Below are 13,646 nucleotides of genomic sequence, written 5' to 3'. Positions count from 1 at the left end.
TGTTCAACTTGTTTACATGTAAAATGTTCAACTTGTTACTTGTTACTTTTTGTGCAAAACGCTACCAGATTTACTATGTTTGGGCTCAGCATTTTGTTATATTATTGACCATTTATTACATTTGAGGTTTCGTTATTTATTTTTTTATTTTTTTATGACATTTCAGGTAACTGTTACATTTCGGGCTCTAACACATTAAAAAATTAAGATTTGCCATCGTGCAAAATTCTGCAGTTCGTCCAGTGATCGCTGGAGGTCGATTTAATAAAGGACAAGAGTTATTCACGATAGGTTGTGCAGCTGACCTGACATTGACAGGTGGGTGTGATGTAACGGTTTGTCAGGAGGCTTAAAAAAACGCCCCAGCTCCAGCTCTTAGTTTGTCATAAAGTTGACAGAAACTTCGAGTGAGACAGTATTTCCAGCATAGCGGCAACCATCGATGGGATTCCACAACCCCCTGCTGTGAGACAAGGGTGACGTCTCTCAGGCTTACACCTTTGGATTTATTCAACCATGTAAAAGCTTGCCAAAAGCTTGTAAAAGCTTGTAAAAGCTTGAACATCATCTATAACATTATATATTTTTTGCTGTCAGCAAAGTTCATCAATGCAATTTCAGCAGTCTTTCTCACAGTAACAAATCAAACACCATGGAATTTGTGATATTTGTGATATCTGGCAAAGCTCAAGTGACTGATAATGAACCGGCAGCTGAAACTTGATTGAATGTTTTAAGTTCAAAGTGTTCTTTGTGAGAATTTAAGCTTCATGTGACTTCAAAAATCATCTGATTTCAAAAAAAGTCAGATTGCTAAGAACTGTCCACAGAGAAGGTGTCACATCAAGACTTTGAAGCCTGTGTCCATTAACGTGTTTTTCTCTTTCTTTTTTTTTACAGGCAGTGCTGACAACCTCGATTTTAGATAACGTTTCACTGGCGCTTACTGTTGCTACACAGTAGGTTAGGAAAGAGTTGGCCAGCAGCATTTCCACTTTCACTAATAATGTCCATAACATCTGTTTTTAAATTGCTCTGTTTGCATTAAATTGGCTTTTATTCAAGGAAATTCCCCCAAATGAACATGACAAGCACGCGTCTGAATGATGTCCTCCTGATACAAGCAGCAGCTCTAGACTTGGGAATTGCTCCTTAAAAAACCCAAGATTGGAGAATAGAGAGTACCAGATTAGTTTCTCCTCCATCCCTGGTTAAGAAAGTTTATATTAGAGGCCCCGGCCCTGCTTGATTTTGATTGGTCAATGAGGGAGAAGTGATATTGATGTACATCGCGTAAAAGTTAATGACTATAAAATGGGAATTAAAAAATCGAATGGTGTTTTTGTGCTTAGGATGATGAGTGATGCTGCATTAGTTTTGAATAGAAAACGAGCAATTCAAATGTAAAAACGTGGTAGTAGACACAGGCCCAAAGAGCGTAGGTTTTGGTGTTGACAATAAGCAGCACAGGTTATAGACTCAAGAAAACTTGAATGTAGTAACTCCAAAAATAACTCCAGAGTGCCTCCGCTGGCGGCAAACCCAAAAGATTATTATCAATATGTTTTTATTTTTAATTTGAAAGTTTCATCCAAAAATCAGAGAATATAAGTGAGGAAGAAATAGTAAAGGATCAATTTTAAAGAAGTTTAGTATTAGTAAACTTTTAAAGCCTCTTTTACACAGAAATTGTAGTGTTAATAAAAGGTCAATATCCCCCAAGTGTTTAGTTGGTCCCATTCCCTCTCCTCAGAGATGCACAGATCTCTTCATATTAAATGTTTTCTTAATGAACCTCCTTGGAACCAGCAGATATCTCCAAACAGCCTTGAACTTCACAAAGGGCCGTCTGCCATCCTCCTGTGCCAGCAACTCATTGCCGAGCTGCAGAGAACAAGGGGGTGAGAGGAGAGCAATGAGGAGCAGCTACACCAAAGAAGGAAAGCACAGGATGGGGAACATGAGACAGGACAGTCAAAGAAGAAGGGAAGAAAGTGAGAGAATTAGAAGAGAGTAGAAGAAGAAGCCGAGAGCTGAAGGGCGCAGCACCGTGCAACAGAGGAGATGACAGCCAGGAAGACTAAGGAGGAGGAATGGGGGGGGGGGTTCTCTCTTCTCTTTTCTCTTTTTTGCCGCGTCCCCCAAGAGCAACAGAGGCTCCTGTCTCGCCAGAATGAGGATGCTCTTAATCCTGCTTTGCTCGTCTCTGCTGTGGCCAACTCTACTGATTCATGGTGTTGGCTCAGACACACAAAGGGGCACATATGCACACAAGCAAGCAAGGCAGACAGGCAGACAAGCACCTTTACACAGAGGAACAGACAAAAACTGACACAGGCGTACTGAGAACCCTCATACATGTATGACAAACAGTGTTTGGGCTTTTACAAATATATTTGGAGACATACAGACGAGCTTCTTAAACCTAAACTATATGTATGTACATGCAAACACAGATCATCATAAAGATAAATCAAGCACCATGCCGTACTCCGGCAGACTGACAGTTCAGACAAAAGCAGATTTACACTTGGAGAAGGGCTATGTATAATCCCTGTGGAATCACAAACAGACAATATAGAAACAGAAAAACACACGTTTATACATGCAAATCCTCAAGAGACTGTATATTTGAACAACAACAGGTGCACAAACATATAAATGCACGCATATATTTGCCAAGCAGAGACCCACACAGACAAAACAGCCAGGTGTGTGAATTAAAACCCATCCGATTCCATTAGTCTGATCGGTTCGATGGCGCTGATTGCCGCTGATTGGGTATCACAACATTGGCAGCGGGGAAGAACAACTGCTTCCCCCGGACACACGACGCCGCCGACCATTCAATCGCAATTATATCCACCATATTAGCAGATTAGCAGACAAGCTGACCCCAGTGTGGAACGCAGCCAAGACTGAGCCCAGGCGAGTTGCGAGGCAGGTGTTTTAACGCCTCCCCCTCCCTCCCCGCCCGCACACTTCACCCAAACACCCTGCCTGATGGGCTGCTGGCTTGCAGCTGCAGCAGTGGTGCAGCTTGCGCTAACTCATTAATGATACATGACACAGGGGCCCCAAGTGCCTTTATCGGCTACTACTGATGCTTGATGACGGCACGCTGTCTGTCCACTGGTTTATTTGACCAAACACACACATGCACGCACACACACACGTGTGCGCACACACACACACACACACACACACACACACACACACACACACACAGTATTGAACCTCTGCATAATAGCAAATGTAATTAATATGCCAAAATGAGGCCCTCCTTTGTTTCCCAGAATTCTAGACTCACACATAATGGAGGTGGGCATCATGTGTTGCCTCTGGCAGATGCTACACAATTGCTTATCAGAACATTTTTTATGATAACATATCAAAACAAACTTTGCCACATTTTTTTTGTTTTGTTTTAAGTACAACACAAACCTAAAAATAGCCACTTCAGAAGGGGGCCAGTGAGGGTAGATGACACTTTTATCCACATAGAGATACAGTTTCCATTTGTACAAGCAATATTTTATGGGGTCGGTCATCTGCTGTGTCAGTAATAGTGAAGTGCTTCATCAGTGTACTCAGAGGCCCTTCTTGTCAACAGGCAACTGCTTTACCCCAGGCGAGTAGAGGGCCCCCCAACGGCTGACAAACTTTGAACCAAAACATTGCCTGAAAATATGCACATTTTGGCAACGACAGTAGGAAACCTGTTTAATCAGGCCCCATCTGACAGCAGTCACTCTCAATGCCCTGCTAAGTGTTGCTGCATTAGTCATATGAAAACCAAAATGGATCAATGAAACAAAATGAAGAGGAGTTATCTGTCTGGGAAATAATAATGAACGCTAGTTGTAGGGGCCCCCAATGAGTTTTTGCCTAGGGCCCCAATAGACCCTAAAATCGCCTCATGTAAACATCTCATCTTCTGCTCCTCACCCTAGGGTGCACCCAGGAACAGGACACACTGCCAGGCAAGCTGACACACAGGCTAGGTGGGTGTCGGTGCTGTCAGTGTCGTAACAAAAGATGAGTAGGGGGAAGGGCATTCCAGTTCACTTCGATCAAGGAACGTTTGTGCTTTTCTTTCTATAAAATAAATGACACTCAATACAACAAACACTGCAACATACACACACACACACACACACACGTGTTTCTATTTAGCAAACAGTAGACTGTCAGGTTACCTGGCAAAGTGTAAAAATCTCTTCACAGTCATTTTTAAACAAAAAACAGTTTAAGAACACTTTAGAGTCTCTTTTCGAAGAACATTTATTTCAAAATAAATAAGATTTAAATATAACCATAATTGAGTCATTGTTCATGCAAATATAATAAATATTTGTAGCTGCATAGCGTATATATAACGTATTTCCTGCCAATGAGAAGTATCTTGGCAGTAAAAACTTTACATTTTCTTAAGACTTTAATTCTATAAAATGTTGGTTCATTGGTTTTATCTTCATGATCAATCAACATAAACAGAAAATAATTCTCCAGGTTAAACTCAGTCTTCATTACAAGACAATTTCAAATAAAATATCTGGGAATCTTTTAGGTCGAAACAATGTCATTGGAGAAACCGTTTGTTTCTTTATTCAAATATTGAGCTTATAGAAGTGCTGTTGTTGACTACTTAAGAAGTTTCTTTTCTCTGCTTATTGATTTATGTGGTAAACAATGCTTTCATTTGTGCCTGACGCTACTTTAACTACTCACAGGGGTATTAAACAACTTGATATATGGTGGCTCTTCAGTGATGAGTGAGATTATGGTATAATTCTTCCATTAAGAGGACTGAAAGAGAGTAGATTTTGATGTTTCCCTCGTGTTTACCAGGTTTCGTTGGAAGCCTGTAAAGTCAAGTAATTAAGTGGTCTCTGATTAATTAAGCGACAATCTATTTTCATTCTTCCGCGTTACACCACAACAATGTGTTGAGATTCCCCAAGTGAAACGACTGATAGGGAAAATAACATAATGAACGGTCGCAATTTACTATGAGAGCGTCTGCAAGGAAACTGGGATTATAATAAGGATTTAAATGGCTTCTCTTCTCTATTAATATTCATTGCTTTTTTTTATAAAGGGGCCTTAATTAACAGACTTTTTCCTCGCATTAACTAAGGCTGCGTCGAACTATGGAAAGCACCAAGACTCAAACTATGTACTGTATGCACACACTGTAATTCCTTCTGAGATAAATAACAATTAAAACTGAGCATTGTACTGTCTGTATAGCTTTAAAGCACACAATTTTTTACCGTTTCCGAGTGTTGAGTTTTTCTCTTCATGCCCTAACAAAAGATGAATGCAATTTGTGAAAAGGACTTGAAGGGGAAGATAAGTAATGTAGCATTTATTTAGCACCAGTCATCCTGTATAGTCTTTAACAACCACAGAGCAAGCAGATAAAACCAATTCAGACACTTTCTTTGCTCAATTCAATAAGCCTTGTTTCCATTCGGGCCAGCCTACTAAATGATCAGATTCTCCCTCTTACCACAGCCATCAGGGCTCTGTCTGAATCCACAGGGTACTATTAAAACACATTTCAAAAGAATATTGCAGCCTCTAAGCAGAGTCTCATATCACACAGCAAAATGTGATATACTCCCTTGCCCAAGGAAGAATAAGGGATGTAACATGAAAGAAACACAGTGGCTGTATTTCACGTCCTGTGGCTGAATTGTATTACATTTCTATTGTTAAAAGCTGACAAGGGATCCCAGTCGTGTTTAATACAATGTGCCTGATTGATAGGATATCTGTGCCAATGATGAAAGGAAAGCATGGCACACCGGAGTCGTTTTTTTAAATTGAGTTTGTCGTAGAGTTCACTGGCTAGCTTTTGCTCCCTACAAAAATTGAAGAGAGCACGTTTAAGTAAAAAACACGTTATACCACATGATGCAGATGGCCTATGGGTTAGGCCACGCCGATGTATAATGGGGTTAATTCTCTGAGTGGACGACCCGGGTTCAAGTCTTGCCTGTGGCTCCTTTAACACATGCCATTCCACTGTCTCTCTCCCCAGTCTCCTTCTCTATCCACTGTCTTGTCAAATAAAAGCAAAGACAACCAAAAAATAAATTTTTAAACAAAGGTTGAGCCACTTTATCAAAATTTATTTGAAAATCAAGAAAAATTGTAAGGAATGTATGATTGCCAACAATTTCACAACTTTCAGTTTTAACATGAGTTGAACTTTAATGTGGGACAAAGGCCCATTTTGTTATGCATTTCTCCCCATGCTACATCACTCCTCATCTCTTCACCAACTTTGATGACACCTTGTGGGGTATCAATAATGTTCACAGTGCTGCTAGAAAGCAATTTTACTCATTTGATGAAACCCTAAGTAACCTCCCATTCAATTTTTCTCCTTCTGACCTTTTCATAGAAGAGTCCATCTGCGTTGACTCCCTGTGACTCCTCAGTGTGGACCCATCGCTGCCAGTTTCACGGATCACAGCGTCTTGACAGTCATAAAAAAAATAAAAAATAACTCACACTATGAGAAAGAGCCCGTTGCCACCAGCATTTCAATGAAATGCAATGAACTGAAACGGCTAGCCATAACTTACTCTAACTGCAGAATCGCTTATTTAGATGTCGCTAATTAGAAATATGGCTTGTTGTGGTGGGGAACAGTCATCTGCTCTTTGTTTTGAGTGATAAAGTTGCAGAGCTGTTTTAAATCGTGCATAGAAAGCTAATAGCTGATAAAGCAGAGGGGTAATTTTATGCTGACCACATCAGAACACACAAAGTGAAGTCTAAGGCTACAAAATCACATTATAGCACATCACCAAAAACCTCAGTGTCAATCAATTCAGCCTCAGAAAAATCCACTCCACTGGAGTTGTTCTCTCCCACCACCACGTAGGGCCCTTTAGATTAGAAAAGAAAGTGGGTGCAGTGAAGCATTTCGGGAAAGCAGGAAGCTTTTGGCTGGGCAGAAATCCCAGCCTGGATCCTCAAAAGCCTGCTGGCCATGAAAGATGTCGGTTGCTTTTATAAATGCTCACACTGAGCTGATGGGGCCTGACACGGGTTGGCTACTGACCACCTCCAAGTCCACTCTGCTCGCTGCCCCGACACCAGCAACCTCCAGTCAAGTAAGGTGCCCTGTTTGGAGCCAATATAGCTGACATGTGAAAGGAGCCAGATGCCTTAGCAGAAAGAACCGTGGCATTGCTGAACGGGAGCCGCTCCGTTCCCATACTGGGGGATCAGCAGGAGGGGATCGTCAGGGGCAGCCAAGAGCCCAGGTGACGGGCGGCTGGGACAATATCCCAGTGGTGAGTTCATAAAAGACGACGGGTTGTTTTGTGGTTGCTGCCGACCCCAGGACATGAATGTAATTAGAGCACAGTTGAAAGGTCAGGGCAGAACTTCTAAGTGCCACGGAACACTGTGAGGGCCTGATGTTCCTTTGAGGGAGAGATTGACTGGTGCCCCGTCTTCCCCTCTCATGCCTCTCATCAGGGGAACCAGCAAGTGTGCGGAAGCCTTTGTTGGCCTGTCATGACACTGCTTGAGAAGAAAAATATTTGTGTTGAAAACATGACTGTGAAGATGTTTGAATGCATAATTAAAAAGAGATCATAAATCATGCAACAAAACCATTTTGGTCATTACCATCAGTATTCTTCATTATTCCACACTTAGAACAAATGGAACTTACCCCCTCAGAACCTACATTTTCAGCAAAAACAAAACTTGTCATCAATATTAGTGTCTAATGTATTGTTTTTGAGTTAATTTGTAATAAGTCCCCATTGATTGAACATAAATATGAATGATGTGTCTCCGACTCCTAAGATGTACAAAAGTACGGCCAAAATACACCCGCTGACATACTGCACTGTCACTGATATTTTAGTTAGCAAAGTTGGATACGGCTTTTGAAAACGTAGTACTGAAGCCTCACTTGTACTGTTAACATTTAACCTCTTTTCATGGCAGCAAATTATATACTGAAGCAAACCTTTTGGCAAAAAAAAACCCTTTATACTAACCATGTTTGAGAAAAATGTACTTGATGTGTATTTTAACTTTATAGTTTGCTCTATGTGATAACATGGAGGAGGTCGTTCTATAGCCTTTACTGCAGCCAGTCAGTAGGGAAACCTCCAAATGTTTTATCTTCACTTACGGTGAGCTGCTATGCCATCATTATCTTTATGAAGTCTGTGGTATGAACCTATAGAATTTTTGCTACGTAAAACAACAACGGGGAATATGCGCTGGTTGCTATGTAAGTTTTGATGCGAACTCAGATTATAAATGACGTAAAGTTTAACTGGCAAGTCTACCATAACAGCAACAAGATTCCAATAATTTGATGTTTAAGTTGTGCTTCTACTTCTGCACACTGCTGCTACCTTGTAGTGCTTGCTGTAATGTTCAACCTCCAAACTTTGCAGGAGTTTTGATCAGCACAGAGTGGTCAATAGGCTCATTAGAGCCTGTGTTAACCATATACATTTGCATCCTCTGGCAGCTTGACATGTAAACAGTGCACATTTTATCTCTTGGACGTTCTCCTATCATCAACACAGTCTGTGGCTGGACCTTGCCAGAAAAACAGCTCTGTTCTCCTTCATCCATAATGCACCAGCTTTTTTCCCCTCTTCTGTACTGTAGATCCATCCTATCTGCAGAGAGGATTGGGCAGAACTGTATTGCTTCTTCAGCAGCAACAACTCTGATAGTGTTTTAGTCATGCTTGCTCATCTTGCCCTTTATTGCCAAAGTAACCTTAGAGGCCTCTTTGAAAATGATCAGTCATGTTCTTTGACATGAGGCTTATTGTCACTGCGGGAGGAGAAGTGTATAGCACCACTGGATGGCTTTTCATGACTGCAACAATTTGGTTCCTGCAGTGTACATCTTGACCCCGATAACCAATTGTGAATGCTCATAAGTCTTTTTCAATGGTTCTGTGTGTAACAATAGTGTGTAGCTGCTGCTCATGTGTGTTTGTGTGCATGTGTCTATTTTTTCACCCTCAGTCTTTCTTGAGGCTATATTGAATTATGTCTCTGTCAGGTCCCTAAGCCCCCTATATTTCCTCTACTGTGCAGTAGCTCTAGATTCAGTATCAAATTCTCCTCATGCTGGCACTTTGAGCATCCCCCTGGCCCCTCAGATCTTTATCCCTGCATCCCCCTCCCTGGCCTGTGGACAATACTGAATTCATGCTGGGGTCAGGTTTTAAAGGATTTTACCACAGATAGAACAAGCAGACATCTGCAATGGTTCCTACTCGCATAATCAATCAAACATTTCAAACTGCTGGTCAAATAGTTTCACCCCACTGTGCCAGTTTAAAAGGGTCTAATATTAGCCAGAGGCTACAAAACAGAAAGGTGTAGTTAACTCATGCCCAGTAATATTATTTAAAAACGGTTTGGCTACAATAGTAATCAGCTTGGATCACTGAAATGGCCAATTAGCCATGTAACTATGTACATTTCCTATCATGTGCTGAAAAAATTAGATTTTGAATCATTCAGTCGGTATTAAGGACCATGGACACTGGTGAATGGAGTTAGACAAACTGACGATACACATCACTGTCTTCAGTGCACCATGGACCCGTGTCTGAATCATCAATGGTGGAGAAGCAGGGAAAATGGGCCTGATTGCTCCATTTTCTCAAATGAGGCGATTAGTAGTGCAGTCTGAATGGAGATCAGGCTCAGCCTCACTGTGCCATGAGGAAATGGGTGAGGCAGAGAGAATCAGTGGGAGAGAGAGAGAGAGAGAGAGAGACAGGCTCTTTGCAATTCAATTGATTCTTGTTAGTCCAGAAGCTTCAAAAGCTCCTGCGAAAATTGATCAGAGTGAGGAGCCACCTTTGATATCGATGAAGATAAATGAGGAGACTCCTTAACACCAAAAGGACTCAACATTGGAAAATGGCTAGAGCTGTGAAGACAGTCTGGCTGCCAATGCAGCCATATAGCCCAACGGGGAACAGGCTGGATAGAGGTGAGGACTTCAGACCAGACTGCATCCTTTGGGGAGTTTGCTTTTACTGCAAGGTCAGCCTCTCAAGTACTCTAAAAAAAATTGAACAAATCAAAGCCTAACATCTGAGAGCTTTTTCTTCGAAGAAAAAGTGTCTCTGCAGCCCACACTGACAAGATGGATGATCAGAGATGCAGGAGCTTACATTAATTCTACTAATTAACTTAGAACATATTAAAAACTACAAACGCAAGTGAGCGTGCCCAAATTTTTAAAATCCATGCCACCCTGACTGAGAGGTGGCAGTTTCCTGCCAGAGAGTAGCAACAGCACCTCTGAAAGAGTTGACATTCTCTTGCTTATTTACTTGAAAGTTGAAATCTCAAATACTATAATAATAATAAATAAAATAATAATAAATCGTTTTAGACAGTGGTAAAGTCACAACTTTGTTTCAGTCAGTTCTACTCTTAATGATATTCAGGCAGACAGACAGTTTCTGTCCTGCAGGTAGCTTTTATGCTAGTGTTACTGAAATCTGTGACTGACCTGTCATGTGCACTAGACATAGCAGTTTTGTCTCCACATAACCTTGTCATACACTTTGTGACTGTCCTTTTAGAAGTGCCATAAAAGGAATTTGGATCAGAAAAAAACGAAATATAAAAACTTCATATGCCGTACAAGTGGGGTCATTTCAAGACTGCAGAGGGCACTGGGAGTGATACAACCCGATGAGGTGAGTTGCTCAAGCGAGTCCGGCCTGTCTGGGCTGCAGATGGGCCAATTAGGAGATGATGAAAAGCTCCGGGTTATGCAGACTTTAACTGTGTCTTTGTATCTGGCTGGGTTTGCTTTGATATAAGAAAACACCTGCTATCCAATTTGACATCTGAATAAATGCATGGGATCCCGAGAAGGAGGATAGCTGTGGTGGCAGACAAGACTTCACCAAACCTTTTAAATCGGGGAAGCCGATACATATCCAATCAGGTCTGGGAAGTATATTGACTCTAGGGAGACATTCCAATCTGTATTAAGTATATGTTAGTCCCTTCCTGAGTAATACATTTTGAGTTAAACTGGTGGAGCTCCAATAGCACAGACTCCGGAGGGCCCTGACAACATGTCTGGCTCATAACGACCCATGAAAGCACTTTGACATTGGTAATAGCTGGATTCTGATGAGTGGTTGCTTGGGAGTTTGAGAGAAAGCACTTTCCCCATCCCTTACTCTTGTCATCTTACAGGCAACACTAAGAGGAAATGTTTTTTTTCTTCTGGCAGGCCATCCTTCTCTCGAAATGTTCTGTAGCTCTCACCTTCAACATGCCTTCAGTGATTTTTCATTTCTCTATACAGCAAGTTTTTGGTGGGGAGTGTTTCAGCACATCATAAATCCTTGCCTATGTTGTCTCATTTGTTACCCGTTTAGCTTTGTGGTATTCCCTATTTCCATGTGGGCAGACCTGATCCCTGGAGGCCCCTCAGAGCTGGAAGTTACTCCTTGTGCAGTTTCCTTCACAGTGACGGCATGTGTGGCACTGAGCCATGGGGGGCCTGCATGACCTTTTAACAAATACAATAGCATACGAGGACCCGGTTGAAAGTAATACATGGCTGACTTGTCCTTTGACCTAACAACTATTCATCCAATGCATATCCACTATGCAGTGCGATCCATTTTATGATAGGTATCTAACCTGGACCTGGATCACATTAATAATGGTCCTCTTTTCTCCTTCCAGCCAACTCTGTGGTCAGCACTTTTCAGACGTATCAAACAATTACTCTCATTATCTTAGTAGCGGCCAGTGTGACCTTGGAACAGTTCAGTTTACGTTTATTGACAAATAATCAATTAAAAGATTTTAAGACATTCTCCAGGGGATGCATACATTTCCAGTATGGCTGTGTTTGCTCCAGCAGTGCACGTCTGGAGCAAATTATATCCAATCTAATATCCATCCAATGAAATAAACTATAGGCTATCATACAGACCTAGAGCTTAAAACAGGTTAGTTTATCATGATAGACTAACCAGATGTATCCTAACAGGTTAGTTTATCATGATAGACTAACCAGATGTATCCTGTATTGTGTTGCTACATTACACAACCGGTATCAATTTTGTTAATATTTATGGCTGGAATTGGATTTAAGCAGAAAATAAAAATTGTCGTTGATGTTAACTACACGTGGTTATTTATGTTGGCCCTCCTGAGCAGTAAAAGTGTTTAAAGTAACTACTACTTTCTTATAACTGACAAACAGTCACTGGCTAATGCAACTCAATTCACAAATCAAATCATCACTGCACACGTTTATTCACTTTAGACAGTTTCCGTCCCAATAAGACCATACTGTTTGTTTATCTTTTGTTATCTTCTTTAGACAAATTGCCAAAATGCTGAATATAGAAAAGAGTCTAGTGTATTTGGTGTGCTTCCAGGGATGCCACACAGGACTTTCTCACACTGCAGGACCTTGGAGGGCCGTCCAGCCATGGCGCTTGGCAGAGGCAGGCGTCTCCTCCCCACCCTGACTTTGTCTGTCTGTAGTCAGTCCAGGTCCACAGCCTGTCAATACTGACAGAGACCCCACTGACAAGGGAAGGCTACAATGGGCGCAACACACATATGTGTTTTGTTTCTTTGTGTCAGTGTATGTCTGTATTATTTGTGCGGCCAAGTCTATTTCAGGATAGGAAAAAAAACTTTATATTGTAATCAATCCCCAATGGTTGTCGCTGTGAAAAGTAGTGTTGTCATTTTTAAATCTAAAACCCAGGGACATTTTAATCAGATACATTATTGCTAACATTCACATTTTCTGGTCTAAAACACCTTAAAGTTAAGAAGAGAAAAATTAACAAAAGAAAAAAGAGAAAATCCATTTGTTGCATAAGATCCTAGAAGTTCAGTTGATACATATAGAAACTTTTTCCAAGGCTTGGAGCTCAGTCCTTAATAATCAGAACAGCTAAAGGTGCAACACTGGCATGGGTATACTTTTATAGGAATAAAGTATTCAAATACAGTCGAAATATGAGTGTGCCTACCTGAGGAGTCAACGTCTAAGCTGTGAATTTATTCCAGACTTCTTAATTGGACTTATTTCAAGTAATTTACATGAATTTGTGAAATTAGAAAAACTAATTATGATGACTGATAGACTGAAATAATAAATTGATAATGTTAGCTTGTCATCATCAACATTCATTAGTCTAACAAAAACATCTACTGCAGTCATATAGAAAAAAAACAAAAGAAAGAAGCAGGATATGCTCCCATGGAGATTTGAGAACTGACAACTTAATACATTTTTCCTGAGACCTTCCCTAACCCCCCACCAAAAATCCAGTCATAATTTGTCTGTAATCTTTCTGACCTACAAATATTATATAATTAAAAAGACGTTGCCCAAGATAATAACCACCTTTAGAAAAGTAAGACTTATGACTATTAAACATCGTGATAACATTCACTTGGTGCAAAACATGTCCCTAGAAATCAATAATACCATCTAGTGTATTTCTGCCTTGCAGTTAAAATTTTAGGTCTGTCCTTGAGTCTGAGATGAGTAAAAGCTTCACCATTGATTTCATTCCACCAATGAAAAATATTTTCCAATGAATCTACCTCTTCAGCCAT

Source organism: Symphodus melops, assembly GCF_947650265.1.
Source record: "Symphodus melops genome assembly, chromosome: 8".
NCBI classification, from domain to species: Eukaryota; Metazoa; Chordata; class Actinopteri; order Labriformes; family Labridae; genus Symphodus; species Symphodus melops.
The sequence above is the reverse complement of the archived record's forward strand: the minus strand, read 5'-3'. Positions refer to the sequence as shown.